This window comes from Ovis canadensis, chromosome 3 (assembly GCF_042477335.2).
Source record: "Ovis canadensis isolate MfBH-ARS-UI-01 breed Bighorn chromosome 3, ARS-UI_OviCan_v2, whole genome shotgun sequence".
NCBI lineage: Eukaryota > Metazoa > Chordata > Mammalia > Artiodactyla > Bovidae > Ovis > Ovis canadensis.
In genome coordinates this window covers 2477139-2498683 of record NC_091247.1, presented here as the reverse complement: position 1 = coordinate 2498683, position 21545 = coordinate 2477139, and the positions used below count along the sequence as shown (strand labels likewise).

The 21545-nt window shown below is 57.8% G+C and overlaps 1 protein-coding gene across 1 annotated transcript in view; it reads right to left on the bottom strand.

Annotated features, from left to right (window-relative positions):
- The window catches only part of FAM163B (family with sequence similarity 163 member B), a 29710-nt gene extending 19835 nt beyond the window's left edge, over nt 1–9875 (bottom strand). The window contains exon 1 of the mRNA XM_069579842.1: nt 9568–9875. The gene's annotated coding sequence lies outside the window, so the exon portion shown is untranslated. The remainder of the gene's footprint in view (nt 1–9567) is intronic.
- Between the last annotated feature and the right edge of the window lie 11670 nt (nt 9876–21545).

The following is a 21545-nucleotide window of genomic DNA, read 5'->3' as shown; positions in this document are numbered from 1 at the left end:
GAGATGAAGGCCTGGGCTGCTGGCCCACTTGTGAACTCCCGCCCAGCACACCCGGGGTGGCGCTGAAGTTCCCACCCCCGCTGGAGACCACCCAGAGCAGACGGAGTGGCCAGGGCCAGCCCTTCCTGCTGAGCCCAGGCAGGGCCACCTGCCCTGGAGCTGCGCGTGTGTGTGTGGGGGTGGGGCGGGCACGTGTGTGTGTGTTTGCATCTGTGTGTGCACGTGTGTATCTGTATGTGTATGCCATAACGTGTGTGTATGTTTCGTGTGCACATCTGTGTAGGTCTGTGTGTCTGTGTGTGTGTGGTGCTGATGGTGATTGAAGAGCAAATGAACGGAGGCAAAGGAAAATCAAGCCACCGGCTTTTTCCAAAGACACAGGCAGGACCGTCCAGCACTGGGGGCGGCGCGGCCACCACTCTCTCTGGATACTCCCGTTAAGTTCGGGGGGCCTGGCACCTGCCACAGAGAGCCCCCGCACCCCGGCCCTTGTCTCTGACTAGGGCAGCTCAGCATCTGCCTTGTGGCTTCCGGGAGGGTCTGCAGTGGGTGTGGGGAAGAGGACACGGGGGCCAGAGGGTGAAGGGTGGGTGGGCAGCCAGGGGCCTGTGGAGCGGGTGCAAAGAGGCTGTTCTGAGGTGATGGAACCAGAGACTCCTGGGACCCAAGCACCCACGTCCTGCAGTCTTAGAAAATCAGAACGTCTGAGCCACAGATGTCTAGAAACAGAATCCCCCCAGTCTCCTCCTAGGTTCAGAAGGGCCTTTGGACGTTACCAGGGCTAATCACCTGCTCTGTGAACAGTAAGGGAACTTTTCTCCTCTCGAAATCACAATTCATCCAAGGTGGTCAGCCCGAGAGGTTAGGTCTCCAGTTCTCCCTAGAGGGGCACAGGAGGGAAGTACCACCTCTGACGCTCATCAAACGCTAAGCTTTCTGCTCCTCCTTGGAGTCACCACTGTTTCTCTCCAAGTACAAGCCAGGAGGGCCGCTGAAGAAGGCCCCCCCCCCGGCCTGTGCACCCCCACCCAGGGGACAGAGGCTCCAAAGGGCAGCAGTCAGCCCCCGGTGCATCCTCACCCCATGCCCACTCACATGCCTCTTCATTCGTCTGAGGGTTTATGAAGCTCCACTGCCCACCGGGCCTGCCGGCACCACGCCTGCAAACTTGCCGCGAGCCCTGTTCCACCCTCGGCCACCGCGGCCAGTTCAGCAACCCCCTTTTCCACTTCTAGGGGCCACTCAGCTGCCCTGGGCAGTCTTCCCTGGCCCAGGCACCAGCGAAGACTCTGTTCGAAGCGATCTGTTTACATCCATTTTTCCTTAAAAAAAAAAAATTGGGCTCAGCCATTTTTAAGTGAGCGTAGGCGTGTTGTTGAAAGGGCCCGTCTTGCAGATTAAATGATTTTTTTTTTTCAAAACCAGGAGTCGCTGTCAGTGAAAAGTGGCATTAACCCCCAAGGCCTGGCCAGGAGCCGAGGCCCCATCTAGTGAGGCCACGAGTTCGGAGCTGTCAAGCAGCACCTCGTCTGACGATGACGCTTCCGCTGCTGGAGGGCGGTGGGCGCTGCTTGGAACAGACTCTGCTGACGGCCGGACCCCGGGAGTTGGCCGACCTCCCGTCTCTGGGGCGCTCTGAAGCCTTGCTTCCCCGGACAGGTTTGGGTGATGGTGCTTCTGACTCGAGATGTCGGGGGGAGGGGGTGGTCCTCAGTCCAGGGAAAGTCGGCAGAGGCCGGTGCTCCCTCCTTGTTCCCAGCAGACGCGGCTGACCTTGACCTTGAGAATGGCACAGAAACATCCAGCCACTTGACAAAACCTGTGAGTGCCCCTACTCGGGTGCCAGCTCTGGGCTCCTGATGAGCCAGGCCGACAGGTGCCATTCTTGACGGGCTCCTGGGCCGTAGACAGAAGGAGGCCAGGGGGCTCAAGCCACAGAGCCAGGTGCTGACCGGCCGAGAGCGTGTCCTGGACTCGACCTCCTCGGGAGGTGGCGTGAGGTCAGGGTTGCTTCCCTGACAGGCAGACCTATGCCAACCATCAGGGATCTTTCAGGCAGGGAGGCGAGGAGGCAGCAGGACCCCCTAGGGATGAGGGTCTCGAATGTTCCAGAATGGAAGTAAGTGCGGCAGGGGAGGTCCGTGATGAGGCTGCGGAGTGGGGGCTGGCAGGGTGTGTCCCCTGCAGGGCCTCTGGACTGTACCAGGTGTCTGGGAGCTGGCTGCAGCAAGGATGGCTTTCCAGGTGGCGAAGTGGTAAAGAATCTGCCTGCCAATGCCGGAGACACAGGAGACGCGATTTCAATCCCTGGGTCGGGAAGATCCCCGGAGAAGGAACTGGCAACCCACTCCAGTGTTCTTGCCTGGAGAATCCTGGACAGAGGAGCCTGGGGGGCTCCAGTCCCGGAGGTCACAAACAGTCAGAGGCGAGTGAACAAGCATGAGCACCAACCACACGCGACCACAGCAAGCCCGAACTCCAGCACGAGGGCCACTGCACAGCGCCGCCCACCACAGCCAGAGGCCCCAGAATCCAGCACCAGGCTGCAGCTGGCACGCTCCTGCGGCGTGCAGGGTCTTAGGTGGGTGACGACGAGCCCTCACTGTGAGAGGCGGACGACCGCCCCTGTCTGTATGGAGCAGAGACGTTCAGGCACACACCTGAGGTCGCCAGCGGGAGGAGCGTGGGCCGGGTCCCAAGCCCCGGGCCTGCTCTGAGCTTCCCGCTGCACCTGTAGCCCTGCCGGTCCCCGTCCACCCCCAACCCATGCCCTCCTCCTTGCTCTACCTTCCCTCATCCTGACGTCTAAACGCAGCAGACAGCAAAACCCAGACACAGCCCAGCGGTGGTAAAGTGTTAGTCACCCAGTCGCATCTGCTCGGTCCCCATGGACGATGTAGCCCCCCAGGCCCCTCTGTCCAGGATTCTCCAGGCAAGAACACTGGAGCGGGTGGCCATTCCCTCCTCCAGGGGATCTTCCCGACCCAGGGATTGAACCTGGGTCTCCTGCCTTGCAGGCAGATTCTTTACCAGGGAAGTCAAAGCCACCGCGGAAGTGATTATTCAAGACACAGTGTCATAAACCAAAATATTTTGGGGGAAGAGAAATCTGTTTAGTAATTAGGGGGAACTCCCTCGTGTGGGAAGTTCCATGAGGTACAATTAAAGTTGACTATGGCTTTCATTTTGTAAACGGGTTTGCACTGAGCCAGGAGCCTTCTGCATAATGAGCGCTTTAACCAAACAGACCCTAGACACAGGTAAATACCAGACGCTCGCAACGTGGCGAGTGAGTGGCCGCCGTTGTTGCTGAAGCGGCCTCTTTCCACCGTCTTCCTTCAGACCAGGACTGGGTTATCGCATCCTGGGGTCGGCCCTCTCAAAGCCGTGGTTGGTTTTGCGGTGTTTCGAGGGGAGCCCCTGGCAGGAAAAGACGCGTGGTTTCTGGATCTACACGCGGGTGCTTCTCTCAGCCAGCGGCTCTGCTGGGCTCTGGGAGCAGCGGCTGGTGCAGGGGGAGGGCCCCCTGCGGAGAAAGGATCCAGGGGTCGCCTTAGAACCAGAAAAGTAAGCATTTTAATTTTGTCTGAAGAGAGTCCCTGAATGGACAGAGTGTGGGCACGTTTGCCAAAGCCAAGTGGAAGAATTGGGAAAACAGGATGTAAATATGACCTTTCCACCTGCAAGGTGAGGCCTGGGACAGTGTTCCGGATAAACTAACGATGTTTCCCGGCCACCCCGCTCCTCCGCTGGGCCAAACACACCCCCAAGGTCCCCGCTGCAGCCCCAGGCTTTCCTGCCTCCTCCCACACTTGGCAAAACAACAGGCGCTAACACGAGGGTGCGTCAGCAGCAACTGCAAACCCAGCTGCCACAGCTGGGCCGGGGGCGGGGGCTCCGCAGCGGGTCCTTCATTTACTGCAGCAGAATGCCCTCAGCACAGGGGGCAGGGCGTGTGTGTGTGTGTGCGTGTGTGTGTGTGCGCACGCGCGTGCGTGCGCCTTTTCAAGCCCGGCAGAGAGACCGGAGGATGAGAGAGGAGGCCGTGGGTGGGGAAACCAACTTCAATCACAGCACATTCTCAAGTGATTCAAGCCAGGGAGACCCCCCAGGAAGGAGCCCAGGTGGTTCTCAAGGGGAGCAGAGAGGTGAGGAAACCCGGAGCATCTTCAGTGGGTCCCCCGTTACCAGCCAAAACCAACAGACGTGCCTCAACATCCCAGGGATGGCAGAAACGTGCCATCTCTCCAGCGTGCATGCTCCTGTCCACCCCATGCTCATCTCTCAGGGCTTAGCTCGAATTCCACCTCCAGGAAGCCTTCCCTGACTGCCCCAGCTCGCAGGGTGCCTTCCTCTGAACCCGGGCAGCACACACCCAGGTTATGATCCACCGGGAACTGCCTTGCCCTCCCGGACATTCCAGGCACTCACATCCCTCCCCCGGGGCCCTGCCTCCCTCCCGCCCCAAGCCACTCCCTGTGGGCATTACAGAACCAGTCTGCACAAACTATACCACAGAGATGAAACCCTGCCAACTAACAGGCGCCCAGGTAACTCGACGAGAGAACGGGGTGCTGGCGTGGGAAGGTGCTCCAGACCAGCCAATGAAAGGACAAGGGGGGCAGAAGAGCCCCTGGCGACGCCCAGTGTGGCTGCAGCAGCGCTGATGGCCAAGCTCAGGGACTTGGGCTGCAGCGGGAACTGCGCCTTTACTTTGTCACAAAGCTGGCTGGCTTGATTTTTTTTTTTTTAACAGCAGGTGTGCATTTATTCTATTTAAACAACTCTTTAATGTAGATTACAACGAATATACGTTCATTAAAAACGTGAGGAGCATAAAGCAGACCATCACCTACAAGAGCTCTCTGCAGGCACAGCCCTTCTCTGTTCTGTTGCAGAGTATGTTTTCCATAACAGTGTGTCTCAAACCTCGCTGAGCACCAGAGTTCTATAGCAGGTCTGGAGGGGGCCTGAGGAGCTGACTTCCCAACCACCAACCAGCCCCCAGGGATGCTGAAGCTGCTGGTGGGCGGAGGACCACTGCTCCGGGCTGATGCTTGGACGGTTGCTGTTGTCGTTGCTTAGTTACTAGGTCTTCCTAGAGAAGGGATCTTCCCAAGCCAGGGATCGAACCCAGGTCTCCTGCGTCTCCTGCTTGGCAGTTGGACTCCTCACCTCTGAGCCACCCGGGAAGCCCGTGCTTGTGGGTGGTATGTGCCTCTAAACACAGCGAATAGTGGTGATAACAGTCACAGATAGAAGAGTTTCCCAGGGACCCAGGGCCCACACAGAGGCCCAGCTGCCAGGCAGAGCCGGCCTGGGAGTGCCCCCAGGGCCACCTCTGCCATTACTGCTGCCTGCAGAGACGGTGCACCTGGTCGGGTAGCATCAGGACGCGGGTGACAGTCAGGGAGCCATGTGGTCCCAGTATGGGGTCTGCCCGCTTGTCAGCCACGAGGCCAGCCTGTGGCCAAGCCCGGACGTGACCGCCAGCAGCAGCCGCCCCGGGGTAGACCTGGCTGGGAAGAGAGGTTCTTGCTAGCTTGCAGCAGTGTATGGACTCGACGTTATTATCGCCATTTTGTGAATGAAGAGCCTGGGGTCCAGAGAGGCTAAGCAACTTCACCGAGGACACACAGCTTGGACACAAACACAGTCCCAGTTGGCCCCGAAGGCTGTGCTCATGCTTACTGGGCCACACTGCCCACCTGTCCTCAGCGGCTGGGGGGCGTGGCAGGCCAGGCTGCAGCTCCGAGAGCCTGGCTTGAGCTGGGGCCACTGCCCAGGCCCCTGATCAGCCCCACTTGGGCCTCTGGGCTGGTCCAGCCCTCTCTCACCTGTGCCATCTGGGAAAGCTGAGCCTGGCACCTGCCTGCCTTTCACTCTCCTGGTCCAGGCTTCTGCTGCTTTCCTTTTGGTAGAATGCCACGGTTTCCTCCCAAGCCTCCCTGCCTCCAGCCTCACCCCCTCCTGGGAATCCTGCACATGGCAGCCTCACCCTCTCCTGGGTCCCCTCCAGCCTCACCCCCTCCTGGGAATCCTGCACACGGCAGCCTCACCCTCTCCTGGGTCCCCTCCAGCCTCACCCCCTCCTGGGAATCCTGCACACGGCAGCCTCACCCTCTCCTGGGTCCCCTCCAGCCTCACCCCCTCCTGGGAATCCTGCACACGGCAGCCTCACCCTCTCCTGGGTCCCCTCCAGCCTCACCCCCTCCTGGGAATCCTGCACACTGCAGCCTCACCCTCTCCTGGGTCCCCTCCAGCCTCACCCCCTCCTGGGAATCCTGCACACGGCAGCCTCACCCTCTCCTGGGTCCCCTCCAGCCTCACCCTCTCCTGGTAATCCTGCACACTGCACCCTGAGAGCCAGACCTGCCTGGGGTCCTCCCAAGACTCTTCCTACCTGTGGTTCCTGGAGGCCTCGGAGAAAGCCCACCCACAGAGCTGGGCTCACAAGCCTTGCCTGATCTGACCCCTACCTGCTCCCCACTTCCAATCCCAGGGCTCTCACCAGGACTGTTTATTTAATCCTCCAAGGCCCGCAGGGAATTAGGGGCCACAGTCCCCACTTCACAACCGGGACGCAGCAGTGCTGGGCATGGAACCCACACCTTGGCCTGAGTTTGGGGCTCTTGCTCACCCTCTGCCCAAGGCAGGCTGGCCAGTCCACCCAGATTTCCTCCTGCAATCCCTCCACCCACCCAACCCACCCTCGGACACCCCCAGGGAGCAGGGGGGGAAGGTTCACCACCGTGAGCCTCTGTAGGGACGGGACCTGATTCTCAAAGGAACAAACAGGTTTGCAAAGACAAACAGGCGCAAGCTGGGCACCCAGGAGCCTCTCCGCTACACAGTGCAAGAAGAGAAGCTGGCAAACCGAAGATGCTGGGCTTGTCAAATCCCCTCTGGAGCAAATCCGAAGGGACTGACACACCGCAAAGAAAGCCAGCGCCGAGGAGGGCAGCAGAGCCAGGCGGAGAAGCCCCGCAGCGTGGCCTCGGCGGGACCGACCCTGGACTAGGCTCCGGGCACTGGTGACGCGTCTGGGACTCTCAGTCACCCACCATGTGCCGGGGTGGGGGCGGAGGCAGGAGCACCCCCTTTTTTGCACATGAGGAGGCTGAGTGATCTGCCCAGAGCAGCCTGGAATCCACTCTCTCTGCCATGGGAACTGCCTTTTCCCTGATGCACAGATGTGGACCTGCTGCTCCAGGGAGAGAGGCAGGCTGGGGCTGCCGTGGAGGACCGGACAAGGGCCGGCTGCCACTCCGCCTTGCCTCCTGCCCGGCAAGCCTCGAGTCAGAGATGATTTACTGAGATGTAATGAATCTCTCCCGCAGCCCCATCTGCCCCGTCTCCTGCTGTAATCACTCCTCTGGGCTCCCGCTGCCATCACTCCGTAGAGCCAGCCTGAGTGGCCGGAGCCCAGAGGCTTGTCTGCGGGAATGGGTCCCAGGGCTCTGTAGCCTCCCGGCCGGACACACTGCCTGGCTTGCCCAGAATCAGCGCCGGGAGTCGGCGCCTTTGAACCAGCCCCCAGACACGCAAGACTGGGGTCCTCACTTGAGAGGGAAGTGGCGTTGGTGGGATTGGCCCCAGGCCAGCCCTAAGATTTCAAAACCCCGCTGAACTCGAAGACTGTGACTCCTCCCAGCCTTACCTGCTCCATTTGGGGCTGCGATGAATAGACTCGCAATGGCCCACGGGGGATGTGACGTGATTCACCCCATCATTTCACAGATGGGAAACCGAGGTCTGGAGAGAGACCGACTTGTCCAAGGTCACCCAGAAAGGTGGACAGAACTGGGCAGAGAAGCCCGGCTCCTCCAGCTGCGGCTGCCTTTCCCCGCCCAGCACCCTCATTCACGCTGGACTGTCGTGCTGACATGTCGTGGTGTCTGGGGGCTCAAAGCCTTGGAGGCTGGACGGGAGCTCTGGGGCGGGCGTGCTCTCCCTTCCCCATGCTGGAGACACGAAGGTGGAGCAGCAGCAGCCCTTCTGTGGGCAAGAGCCTGGAGCAGAGCTTCCGCTCGCTCCAGAGAGGCCGGCAGGGCTCCCCGGCACTCCCCACCCCTACTCCTGCGCATCCTGGAGCTCCAAGGCTGGGAGAGCCTGGAGGTCCTTTTCAGACCCCAAACCCTTCAGGAAACCATTTCCAAGCTTTCCCAGTGAATCCCTGGGATCCAGCCCCTTTGGAAATGCAGTCCACGGGGAGACGGGAGCTCAGCAGGGTCCAGGGCATGGCGATTTCTCTGTCTCTCTCACCTTGTTCTCCAGGTGCCTAGCCGGCCGCTACCACATAAAAGAGTGAATGGAGAAAACCCCACACTGCCTGAGCCCTGGCTTCAGGAGCAAGACGGAGTTTTCAGAAGCCCCTAGCGCACAAGCTCTTTAGAAAGCTAGTAGTCAGCACGCAAGGGGTTAAACAAACTCTCCCAGCCCAGGAGGCACTCACACCCACCTGCTTAGATAAGAAGAGACCCAATGCCCCCCGAGGAGGAGGAGGAGGGTGGGAAGATGGGCACTGCGTTTTCCTGGCAAGCCCGAACTTCGGGGGTTAGAAGTTCTCATTGCTGCTGGAAGCCCCCCGGCAAAAGCCTGGCCTGGCCTGGTTGGAGAGCGTCCGGGGGTCCCTCCTTGTCTCCCATGCCAGCTTCTTGGGGGCATGCGAGGGGGCACGCTGGGGCCATGGCCTCCAGGATGCTCCCTCATTTTCCAGATGGGTCCTTGAACTTGACCCTCAAGATCCTAGTCTCAGAGCTGCGGGGTCTGCCCACTGGCAGGATTCCTCATGCCCACGTGGCCCTTGGCCTTGGGAGTATGGGACGTGGAGTGAGTTGAAATGGCAGAGCTGGGAGGGTGGACAGGATTTTTGGTGTTTGCAGAGTCTTTCCATCCAGGACTGGAAAAACCCAAACACCAGACTGGTGCTCCCCTCCCCCACTTCAGCTGAGATTTCGGACAAAGGTGGGAGTGAGGCGGGCAGCAGGCTGTGTGTCTGAGGCCAGCTCTACCCCTTACTGGCCGTGTGACCTTGGGGAAGTGGCTGAACTTCCCTGGGCCCCGGTCTCATCTGTCAAGGAGGGCCAATGCCCCTCTTCTCCTGGGTGTTGAGCGCCTTGAATGGGTGACGCCGCAGGCCTGGCCCCAGCAGGGTGTCTCGCAGGAGGCGGATCTTGGCAAAGAAAGGGCTCAGCCCCTGGCGGCAGAGAGAACAGGGGCCAGGCTCCGCTGGGAAAGTTTCCGTCTCCAGCATCCCTCATTCCCCCGCCGGGAGGGAGACGAGGCATCCCTTGGCACGGTGGGTGCCCCCGCCTGTTCCTCAGGCCCTCGCTGCCCACCTCCGGTTCTGTCCACAGCCTCCTCGACAGGCGCGTACTTTGAGGGCAGCTAGGGGTGGGACGGGTGTCAGCGGCCCGGCAGCTGCCCGGGACAGGAGCCTGGCGCAAGGCAGCCCGGGGCAGGCTGCGGCGGGCACTCCAGACCAAGTAGGCACTGCTCCTGGGCTTCCTCGCCTGCCTCCTCTGCCCACGCGCCCCGTGACCCGCGCGCCCGCTCGGCCCTTACCTTGAACCATGGGAACGGCGCGGCCCCGGCTGGCCGAGGACTTGGGCGCACGTGACGGGGCGGTCCGGCGTCCGTCCCAGGCCAGGCGCAGCTAGTAGCGGCCGCTCATGCCCAGGCCACGGATGCGGCCCCTGCTGGGGCCCGGCGGGCGAGGCGGGCGCGGGAGAGGCCCCGGAGGACCGCGGCAGGCGGCTGCGTGCCCAGGCGGCAGCCCCTCGCCAGCGCCGGCAGCGCCGCGGCTCCGGACGCCAGGCTGGCTCCCGGCGAGCGGCACGCGCGCTGCTCCGGCCGCGTCCCGGGAGCGGGGCGCGCGCGCAGGCGGGGAGGGCGCGCGCCCGAGCTGGGCGAGAAGCGCGCCGCCGGCCCCGCGCGCGGCGTCGTCGGGGGCTGCGGGGAGCGGCCTGGGAGCTGTCCCTGGTGCTGACGGCGGGTGCGCTCCGGGCCGGGGGTTCGCGACCTCCCGCCAGCCTGGGGGTGACCCCCTACCCTCTCACCGCGCTTTGCGGGGCTCACTGGCTCTTCGCCTGCTTTCCTTGAGTTTCCACCGCGCTGAGATTCGGACCCGGACAGAAGTTGCTTGTTTACCAAGAGTGCAACCTTGGGGCAAGTCCCTTACTGGGGTGCCCCTCTGGCTCTCATCTTCAGAATGGGACTAGGAGCAGTGCCTGGAAGGTCGGTCTGAGAATGAAATTCAACCTCGTCCAGGCGCCTGGCGCACAATGAATGCGTAGTGAATGGCTGCCTTTATCACGATTCCTCCGCCCCCACCCCCACCTTTTTCTTGGTTAGCAGACACAGAGCAAGTGAGAGAAGGGGGCAGTGCTGGTCCTGAACGGGGCTGGCCGGTGTTAGGGGCTTGATAGGTGTCTTTGCACTTCTCAGAGCATTCATAGGGGAAGGGAGTGGACTTCTTCCTCGGGACCTCAAAACACAGACCCCAGGACCAACGGTCGGAAGTTAAAGTGAGGCAGCTTTGGGCTGGGTACCAGAGAAAACTCTCTGATGGAAGGTCCTTGACCTGAACGGAATATTCTGGGACCTCTGTCCCCATGGACACTCCAGAGGAGGCTGCAACCACAGAGACCCTGAACTGAGAAAGTGCTGGAATTTAAAAGGCTTCGAGTTAGAATGTGTAAGCACGGAAAACCACGTCAGGCTCACTGAAAGCACTGTTTGCTTGTCTGCTTGATTGACTTTTGCGTGTGTTCTAATCTAAGTTGCTTCGGTCGTGTCTGACTCCCTGCGACCCCATGGACTGTAGCCCACCAGGCTCCTCTGTCCATGGGATTCTACAGGCCAGAATGCTGGAGTGGGTTGCCATTCCGTTCTGCAGGGGATCTTCCCGACCCAGGGATCAAACCCACACATCGTATGTCTCCTGCATCGGCAGACAGGTTCTTTACCCCTAGCACCACCTGGGAAGCCCTTATTGACCCTCAGAGAGAGAGAGTGAAAGTCGCTCAGTCGTGTCCAACTCTTTGCAACCCCATGGACTATACAAGTCCATGGAATTCTCCAGAATACTGAAGTGGGTAGCCATGCCCTCCTTCAGGGGATCTTCTCAACGCAGGGATTGAACCTAGGTCTCCTCATTGCAGGCAGATTCTTCACAGCTGAGCTACCAGGGAAGCCCCTTATTGACCTTACTCTTCTGTATAAGAAGCTATACCCTGGTAGGAAGAGCATGTAACTTTGGCCCGTTCTCGAGATGAGAATACCGAAAACAGAGGAGGTAAAACGACCTCCAGGGAGCCCGTTCCCACCCTACAGGTAGGCTGAGGACAGACGGGTATGCAGCTTGCTCAGAGCCACACGACAGCGCCGAGAGGTGAGTGCTTGCAAACCAAGCGTCAGACTCCACTGCAGCCTGCCCCTGCCGCTCCTCTGGCAGGGGTGCCTGTCTGATCTTCCAGAGTTATTCAAGCAATTTTGACTCTGGAGGGCTTCCTTATAACAAACCAGGCAAGGAGCTTGTTCCTCTTGACTAACGAGAAGAGCTGGAGCCTGCCCTGCGAGTATCTCTGTCCCTTCATAGCAGGGTAATTAAATGTCACCTGCCTCGTTTCCCAGGGGACCGGTGGCCGTGTTTAATTCATAAACTGACTGTGAGCCGTGCCTGCGTCCACCAGGCACTTATCTCATGATAAACATCATTACGTACTCAACATGCTCTAGACACAAGGCTGAACACTTGTCCTGCAATGTCGCGTTTACTCCCCTCAACAGCCCAGTGAGATGGTTACTGTTGGTGCCTAAGTTTGCAGCTGAGGATTGAGGCTTTTAAGAGCAGCAGGCTGGAGTTGGGTCGGACCAGTTGTCAAGCATAGGCTCCTAACAGTCTCCTTTCAGATTTTCCACGTTGTCCCCAAACTAGGAAAATAGGTGGAAATATGAATAGAAATTCCATATAAGGAGTTAGAAAGAGAGAGAGAAAGAGGAAACCAGGAGAGATGCAAAGTAGCCAGCCGTTCGGCGCCCTAGCAGTCGGCATAGGAACCCTTTAACTCAACATTTCCAGTCAAAATCCTCGTTTTGACAGCTGAGCAACTTTTTCTTTTTTTTTTTTTCAAGATTTCTTGGATCCTAGCAACTGTGTGCCAGGAATTTTAAAAGGAGCGTCACTGCCAAACCCTCCTTACCAACCCGTTCACAGGCCCTTCCACTTCTCCGCAGGCCTGCTTTTCATTCACTCTATGGAATTTCACAGCCGTAGGTCTGGGCAGCTGCAAATTTCGGAGGCTGATTCAGGCTCTGGAGCTCTTGACCTGCTGAAGCACTGGTTTCTTCCCAGGCTGTGCAGAGAGGTGGACTCCCGGTGCTTGTCACACTGCAGTCTAAGCCCATTTTATTAAGACCATCCTGAATATCCCCCCTGACATGTAAGGCAGGCACCTTATTCTCAGTCTATAGATGGTAGCAGAGGGTGAGGTGGATTACCCACGGTCACACCACTGGCCAGGAGGTGGCTGCACTGAATGGATTTTATTTAGATAACCATGCCTGTGATCACCACCAAACTGGTTCTTTGTGTGACCAACGCGTGGCTTCATTTTAAGCAAAAACCTCATTTCCAAAAATAAAAATGGGGGAAAATGAGGATTCATTGGTCTGACTTTATAGAAACAATTCATCTTCAGATTTCCTTAAATAGTAATTTCTCCCGTGCAGGAAAAAAAAAAAAAAAAGGATTTGAGCTACACACAGTTCTCTCAGGTTGGCCAAAAACAGGCCTGGGGGTGGGAGGAAGGCACGGCGCCACCCCGCTGGCATTCCTCCCACTACAGTCTGCTCTTCGGTTGCACGGCAACTCCAGTCTACGGCAGCTACTATGTCCCCGACTCCAGCATCTTTCCGCGACGCAGAGCTACATGGATAGAACTCAGATCCAACAGATGGCCAAGTTGGTAAAAAAAACAAATCCCAGCACGTTGGATCACGCATGGCAATTCACAAAGGTGCGTTTCCCACTAAGAGCAAACGGGGCTCTTGGAAGTTGAGGCTGACGCAATAAAGCCAGGACCTTGAAAGCCACACGCTTCTTGGGTGCAAGTGTGGGCAGCCTGCAGGGGAGGGGCCTTGACTTCACCGTGGGGACTCAGCCTTCTACTCACAGCCATGTTGCACACACAGCCACGCACAAGTTTGGGTGGACTGAATTAAGCTCTTGGGAGCCGAGGGTATTTGCCTAGCTGCCATGTCTGGCCTGAATTTGGTCCTGCAGAGGAGCAGAGCGCTCGAGGAGTGACTAATGGCCCAAAACCTTTCCAACTCTTTGGAAATCTTCAGGAGGGGTGAGTTCGCCATCTCCAGAAGTGTCCGAGCAGCGGCTGGCCATCACTTACAGCAGGGATAGGCTGGCTGACCTGGCCCTGGGGGCGCTTCCAGCCTTGGAAGTCCACGAGTTTTCAGAAGGGGGATCCCACTTCCCTCAGCTTCTGTTTCGGCTGATGGTGAATCTTGAGCACCAGGAAGGGCCCCCTGTTGAGTTTTCCAAGGTTGTGGGCCCTGGGCCAAATGACTGAAGTCCTTGTGGACGCCGTCCATACCTTCTGGCAGTTGCCACATTAACCTCTGTGTGCTCATTGAATCGTTTGGTTCTCTCGGTCTGCACTCCTGACGGATTCTGCCTGATTGAATGGGCTGGTGGCAGGTGCACTGACGTCACTACATCTAGGTCGCAGGTCAGGCCCATTCAGAGAACAGATAATTTACATTTTTTTTTTCCGCGATGGGCAATGCCGTGACACTGGGATTATCTTGTGATGTGGGCTAGCAGAGTGCACTCACACCCTAGATCAAGGCCTTTGTATTGGATGCTGTCTGGATGTGACCAGGAGAATAACGAGGCATCAAGTGAGAGAGAGCGAGAAGGCTAGGCGACCAGGCGTGCTGGGGGTCGGGAGTGGGCGGGGTGCTGTGTGCGTGCCAGCGTTCCCCACACGTGGTGAGTGGGGTGATCCCAGTTGCCCTGGCTGGAACAGACAGCCTCGTCTGTTTGAACAGATATGACTGGTGGTTTTTAATCACCGCAGTGTTTTAAAACGTTGTGACAGCAAGCTTGATCTCTTACTCTTTAGAAGTCTTCGAGGCTGCTGAACGAGGAAGCCTGGGGACTGAGTGAAGGGCTCCGACAAGGGTCCCTCAGGGCTCCTTAACCGGGTCTCAGGACAAGCCCTCCCGAGGGTGGGGGCCGAGGCGGGGCCCCGGAGGCGTCCCGTTCCCCCATTTCAGACTTTTGTTACTTGTTGGGACGCGTTAGCAAGAGCTCCTGGGACGCGATCCTGTTTCCCAATCAAACCTTCTGCAGCAGGAGCAACCCCGAGTGATGCATCCCTCCGTCCATCGATCCATCGATCCATCCATCCACGTGCCCTGGGGAAGGTGAGGCAGAGACAGAGCCAAAGCCCCCGGTATCTGGGAACTCAGAGCTGGGTGAGGTTTCCAACAAGACCAAGCTCCTCACTCTGGATGGAGCTGGACCCAGGACTGTGCTACAAAGAGCTACCACGTACGGGGTCTTCTTATCGCTGAGCCCTCCCAACAGTCCTGGGAGGCGAGAACCCTTGCTTCACGTGGTGCACTTGGCAGCAGAGGGCCTGAGACGGGGACGGGGTGCCCGCCGGGCTGTGCGGGGACCGGGACCGTGCCGGCCCCCCGCACACACCGACCAGGCCCCGCGCTTCTGAGCGGCCCCCTCTACGCTGCTTTGAAAAAGGACTTAAGAACAGAGATGCCCCGTTCAGACAATGTGCGCCTGCCTAGAAGCAAGGACCTCGCCTGTCACCCGTCAGCTTCTATCAGCGCAGGCTGTGGCGAGGGCCGAACGCTGCTCATGCCAGCAGACGCAGCTGGCGGCCCTCCGCGACTGACACTTACATGTCAGGACGTCTGAGCATGGTTGGAGGCCTTTCATCGTCAAAGCAAGTGAGCCATTCCTCCCCCGCCAGGACAGTCTCCACGCTGCTGGGGGAGCTCCGCCACCCGGCCCTCGGCAATCACCTCCGCCAGGCACAGAGACCAAAAGCAGGGACTGGCCCGCCCGCTTGTCAGGACCTATCACGGCCACCCGCCCCCCACCACCCAGCGGCAGACCTGAAAGGGGGGCACAAACCAGGGGAGGTGTCAGAGGCTAGGGGGCCAGCAGGGTCCCACGTGGGGAAGCAGAGCTGAGCACGGTGTTGGGGTCCCTGAGTGCAGGGGTGAGGGGTGGGCTGTGCCAACCAAAGGCTCCCTCCTGCCCTGCACTTGCTCCCGCACCGCCCCCCCCCCCCCCCGCACCTGGGTGGCCTGGGGTAACCTGAAGAGCCTCGGCCATGGTTCTGTGCGGAAAGACACTGCTCGCGAGCCAGTGTCTGCATGGGAAAAAAAATACGTGTGGTTTTTTGAACTCCAGTAAAGAAGCCTGGTGGCACATTGGTTAAGAATCGGCCTGCCGATGCCGGAGATGGGGGTTCAGACCCAGAATTGGGGAGATCCCCTGGAGAGGGAAATGGCAACCCACTCCAGTGTTCTTGCCTGGGAAATCCCGTGAACAGGGGAGCCTGGCAGGTTATAGTCCAGTGTTGCAAAGAGTTGAACACGACTGAGCATGTGCACGCGTGCGCAAGCACACACGCGCACACGCACACACGCACACACGTGTACACACACACACACACACAGGGGCACATTCCGCCCTCAGCAGCGCCCCCTCCCCGGCCCCACCCCGGCCCTTCTCTGCCGACACCTGCTGCCTTTCTAAGTGGACCCGATTCTCGGGCGCCGTCTCACCTGTGGCCCCTTCAGGCTCTGCTGCTCTGCACACGATGGAAGGTCTGCGAGGGCTGTGCTCTCGCTCTCCGTCTCGGGATCCCAGCACCAGCCACAGCGACTGTTTGTTGAATGAAAGAAAGACCTTTGTGTGAGAATGCAGAGCCTCCCTCTGCCCTCGACATCCCACTGAGACCGCTGCCCATGGTGAGCCTTCCTGTGGGACTGATGAGGAAACTGAGGCGGCGAGGGTCAAGACTGGCCGGATACGGAGCTGATGCACAGCCCAGGGAACTCCTGGCCCAGAGCACTTCCCCAGGCCAGGCTCCGCAGGGAGGAAAGGCAGAGCCCATCTCACCATCTGCCCTGGGCTCACTGTACGTGGAGCCTCCCTCACCGCAGGAACCCGCACAGGCCAGAGCCCCTCCCCAGCAGGAACCCCTGGCTGCGTCCAGTGGCCGTGTGGGTGGAGTGCAACCTGGAGGGGCGCAGCCAAGTGCTGGCCCTGGACTGGCAGTTCCCAAGGCCACACCCCGCTGCCATCGCCCTTGCTGGTGCTTCTGCCAGAGAGCCCCTATCTACCCAGCACCATCACACGAACTCCTACAAAGCCCAGCTTGAATGTTGCCGCCTCCGGGATACCAGGAGGGTCATATAACACTTTAATCAAAATCCCAACAACACCTTTTCTGCAGTCGTTAACCTATTTGAGCACGAGTGCTCATGCCGTCAGACCAGCTCCTCTATTGAGCACTTACTGTGTGCAGGAAGGGGGATGGTGCTGGGAGGGAGGTGAACAGGACAGGCCCAGGCTCGTCCTCTCAGAATCGACCCCTGGGTCAGGCTCGCCGTCTGGGCAGGTCCAACATTTGGGCCTGGACGTGGAGCTCTGGCCACAGTGCCCTGGGGCAGCCCAGGAGTAGGGCAGGGGCTTGGACCTCGGCCCCTGCTTCCTGAGTGGGCAAGCGTGAGCCCCAAGCCCAGCCTCTCCGAGCTCGGTTTCTCCATGTGGGGCTCTGAGCCACGTGGGTATGCTCACCTCCCGGGTGAGGGGGAGGCAGCCTGCTGGCGCAGCTACTCTGTGAGGAGGGGCCGCAGGGGAGGCCGTGGCCGTTCCGGCAGCAGGGGCTGCGATTGGCAGAAACCCCGCCCTTCCTCCCAGTGGTCCCCCCGGGCCCTGGGTGCTGGTCTCCAGAGCCTCAGCCCTGCCAGTTTCACCCGTCCTGGAGGGAGGTGGGGCTGGGCAGCTTCCTTGCCTCTGACAGAGCCTGGAGGGGCCGGTATTCCACCCTTGGCTCCAAGCAGGGCCAGTGGACAAGCCGACCGGACCCGCGGTGGGGGGGGCAAGGGCCGCCTCGGGTATGTCTCCTCGCTGCCCCATTGTCACCCCGAAACGGGGTCGGTCTGGGGTTCGAGTCCCAGCTCACCCTCCGTGCCCTCTTCTCAGAGCCGGGATGCAGTGTGGGTCCCATGTGGGGAGGGGAGGGCCCCGGTCCTCATGATGAGACTGGAATTGGCAGGCAGACCTTCCCGACCCCGGCCGCCTCTCCCGCCTCATTCTTCTCACTTGCTTTGCTCTTTCTGTTCTGATGAGAAGTTTGGTGTGGGAGGGTGCCCTGGCGTGCTCCAAGACCCCGCAGACTTTATGGAGTGTGTGTCTCCCCTCAGAGGAGCCGGGGATGCACTCTGCTGCCAGCAACCCTGCCCTCCCTTTGGGGGCTGTCACCCCAGCACGGGGTCTTGGGCCGGAGCGGGCTCCACTCGGCCTGAATGTTAGGTCCTTCCCTTCCCTTGTATGGGTGGCAGCGGTGTGAGGCTCACAAGGGCAGGTAGGATGCGGACATGTCTGCTGCCTGTGTAGACTCCAGCCACAGGCACCTTCCAGTCTCCCCAGGTGTGGCTGAGGCAGAAGGGGAGAGGGCTGGGGGTCTTCACGCCCCGGGCCACCCCCAACCCCCCCACCAGGTTCCTCTCTCCACATCACGTCCCAGGTCCTGGGACCCAGATGTCTCCCTCTGGGGCCTCATCTCTTCATCCCAGCAGTGGGAATAAGGGTTCATCACTGCCCTTCATCTGGGCCCCTCACTGGACCCAGGTCTTCCTAAAATCCCCACTATTAAACCCTCTCTGAGCTCCTTTATCTGAGTGACCCGTCGTTTTCCCTCCAGGACCCTGCCTGATGCCTTTCTCCCAGACACACTGGGACCCATATTGGATATGATTAAACGGGGTGATTTCTTCTGATTTCTTGGTGTTAAACTGTATCTCATTGGTTGATTATGCCTTGGGCTGCCAGCTGGCAAGGCTGGGAATGAATCCTTTCTTACACTTGCTCATTTCCTTGGCCCGTTTTTTCTGTTCCAGAATGTTTGTGTCTTCATATTGATCTAGGGATGCTCTTTACATATTCAGGATATGAATCCTGGATCTGTTTTTATTTCCTCCCAGACTGGGGTCTGTCTTTGCCTCTTTTTAGTGCCCATCGTCATGCTGAGGCTGATAGCTTTCGAGGATAGATCTGTCAGGCTTTTTCTTTAAGCTTCTGGGAGGCTGGTCAAAGTAGACAGTATTTTCCCTACTACTGGTGCAATTTTATACTTTTATGATTAGATTTTAGCCCACTTAAGATTTTCGCAAATGTGGGCTAGAGGTTTGCTTGTTTTTATTTCTATTTTGTTTCCGCACGTGAATAGCCAAGGGTGACCTGTTCTTTATCGAAGTGGAACTCGCATCCATTGGTAATCTCACTCCATACATGCAAGGGTTTCTGGACCCTTTGCTGTCCTGCTTGCCCCTCCCTTGCCCAGCATGTGACGGATAGAGCTTTTACAGCTTGGGGAACCATTGTTATCGAGAAGCGTGGAATGCCTGCCAACGTTCCTTTATCTGGCTGTCAAAATTTTCTTGAGTTTTCTTCTCTTTTGAATGATCTGTATAGTCAGCTTGTGAGATTGGGAATCCTTTGGGGGCTCTATGTAAGATCAGTCACAGTTTAATTTGAAGAAACTCGACAGGAGAGGAGGACGCTGGCAGAGCCCTAGGGCCAGACAGCGTGGGTTCAAATCCCAGTTCTGTCGCTCCCCAGCGGCGTGCCCTTGGATAAGGTGCCCTTTGTGCCTCAGCGCCTTCATCTGTAAAATGGGGTAATAATCACCCCAATATTGCTGGAAGCATTAGTGAGAGAAAATAAAAGGACTGCGATAAGGAAAGCATGTAGGAATTCAGACGTCATCTGATTTAAGCTGAGTCACGACTGACTTTCTCACTAGGAAGGAAAAACCTGCCAGTCAAGCGGCGATAAGCCCTTAACTGTAAAGAATATCTCAGTTTCAGAGATGTTCAGAGGTGGGAAATGTGTTCATCAGAATCAATACAGGAGAACATGTCTCCACAGCTTTACCGTATCTTCCCATCAAGGAGCTAGGTCCTTATCCTTAAATATTTACCGAGGTTTTCTTTTTCTATCCCTCAGTAAAATTTTTGTAACAGTCTTCATATGAGTTCTTTAGGGTCTTTGATCATTTTTAGGAGAGTAAAGGGTTCCAGAAGCCCCAAAGTTTGAGAACCATAGTTCTGCATTAAAAGAAAGGCAGGAAGACTTTAGGAGTATCTTAACAGATGCTGACAAAGCAGCTGATCCCAGTCAGCACCTATTGCTATTGGAAAAGAAATGGAGAGAAGCTTGCTGCCCAGGAGAGGATGTTTCATGCCAGTGTATGGCAAGCGTCCTGCCCTGGGGCAGACACGCCACTTGCTGACAGGAACAAGCTGAGCTGTGCACCCTCGTGCTCTGGGTGGGGGACGCCCGGCAGGTCTGAGGGATAGAAATGGAAATAAAAGACACAAATATTGAACCAGAAGACGCTGGACTATGAATGCTCAGTGACGCTGGAAAATTCCACGAATCCAAGCAAACCCAATGAAGATTTATTACAACAATTACAAGTTTAGCAAGTCAGCCAGCAACAAAATAAACAGTTAAAAATCAATAGTTTTGTACCCAGCTAAGGAGATCCATCCAGTCCATTCTGAAGGAGATCAGTTCTGGGATTTCTTTGGAAGGAATGATGCTAAAGCTGAAACTCCCGTACTTTGGCCCACCTCATGCGAAGAGTTGACTCATTGGAAACGACTCTGATGCTGGGAGGGATTTGGGGCAGGAGGAGAAGGGGACGACCGAGGATGAGATGTCTGGGTGGCATCACTGACTCGATGGACGTGAGTCTGAGTGAACTCCGGGAGTTGGTGATGGACAGGGAGGCCTGGAGTGCTGTGATGCATGGGGTCGCAAAGAGTCGGATACGACTGAGCGACTGAACTGAACTGAACTGAACTGAACTGAGGGCAAGAGGAGAAGGGGGCAACAGAGGGTGAGATGGTTGGCTGGCATCAGCGACTCCATGCACATGAGTTTGAGGAAACTCTGGGAGATGGTGAAGGACAGGGAGGCCTGGTGTGCTGCAGTCCACGGGGTCGCAAAGAGTCAGACACGATTGAGCGACAACCACCATAACCCAAGGAGAAATGCAATGAAACACCGTTTCAATTTGAGGAGAGGAACAGGGCTGGCTTAACTGGACCTGTGATGCTTACTTGTGCTGTGAAACTGAAGCCAACACAGCATAATAAACACAGAGAAGATCTGAGTGGTGAGCGCATGAGTGTCTCTAACACCGTTCTCCTCTCTTTCCTCGCGCTGGAAATATTTCAGAAGACAGCGACGATGATGGAGCCCGGCCCTGACAACAACAGAATGACCCAGACTTCACCCTCTGCTGACTTTTCTCTTCCCATGATGTCGCCTGTCCCCTTTCCTCTTCTTTCTCAAGATTGTTTTTCATGAGAACACCACCCTTGAATAATTCTTTCAGAGAGGAGGGTAGTGGCAAAACATGAGTCCTTGTGTGCCTGAATATTATTAATTCTGCCCCCAAACCAGAATGCTGGGTTTGGAATTGTTGTTGCTGTCCAGTCGCTCAGTCACATCCAACCCTTTGTGACCCCATGGACTGCAGCACCCAGGCCTCCCTGTCCCTCACCATCTCCTGGAATTTGCTCAAATTCATGTCCCTTGAGTCATGGTGATGCTGTCCAACTATCCTCTGTCGTCCCCTTCTCCCCCTGCCTTCAATCTTTCCCGGCATCAGGGTCTTTCCCAGTGAGTCGGCTCTTCCCAGCATGTGGCCAAAGTATTGGAGCTTTGGCTTCAGCCTCAGCCTCAGAGTGGTGGACTCTGCAGGAGATATCATTTTCTGCTGCTCTTAGGGAAGCTGGCAGTGCCCCCACAGATTCCTCCTCAGGTAAGCATTCTCTGCCCGCTCCCCTCTGCCTCTTTTTCTCGGTTTTGCTCTCCAATGGACATCCTCTCTGTCTCTGTCTCTCTGTCTCTCTGTCTCTCTGTCTCTCTCTGTCTCTCCGTCTGGGAGCATCTTTCCTTTGCTTCCGGTGCTCTTTCTGGCCGCCCCGTGTCTGCACGCCTGGGCTCACTGGCTCTGGGTCTGAAGACGGACGTCTTTGCTGTTTTCTCCCTTCTGCCCTTGCTACCCTACACTTCCGGATGTCCCTTAGTTGGCTGCGGGGCATTGCAGCTGTCCCACAAGTCCCCATATTTCCCTCCAGTTTTCCAGCCCTCTGCACTGGAAGACGAATTCCTCGACTGGCGCCGGGCCTGGTCTTCCAGCTCACCAGGCTCCTCTCAGATGTCTCCTTTCCGCTCTCAGCTCATCTAT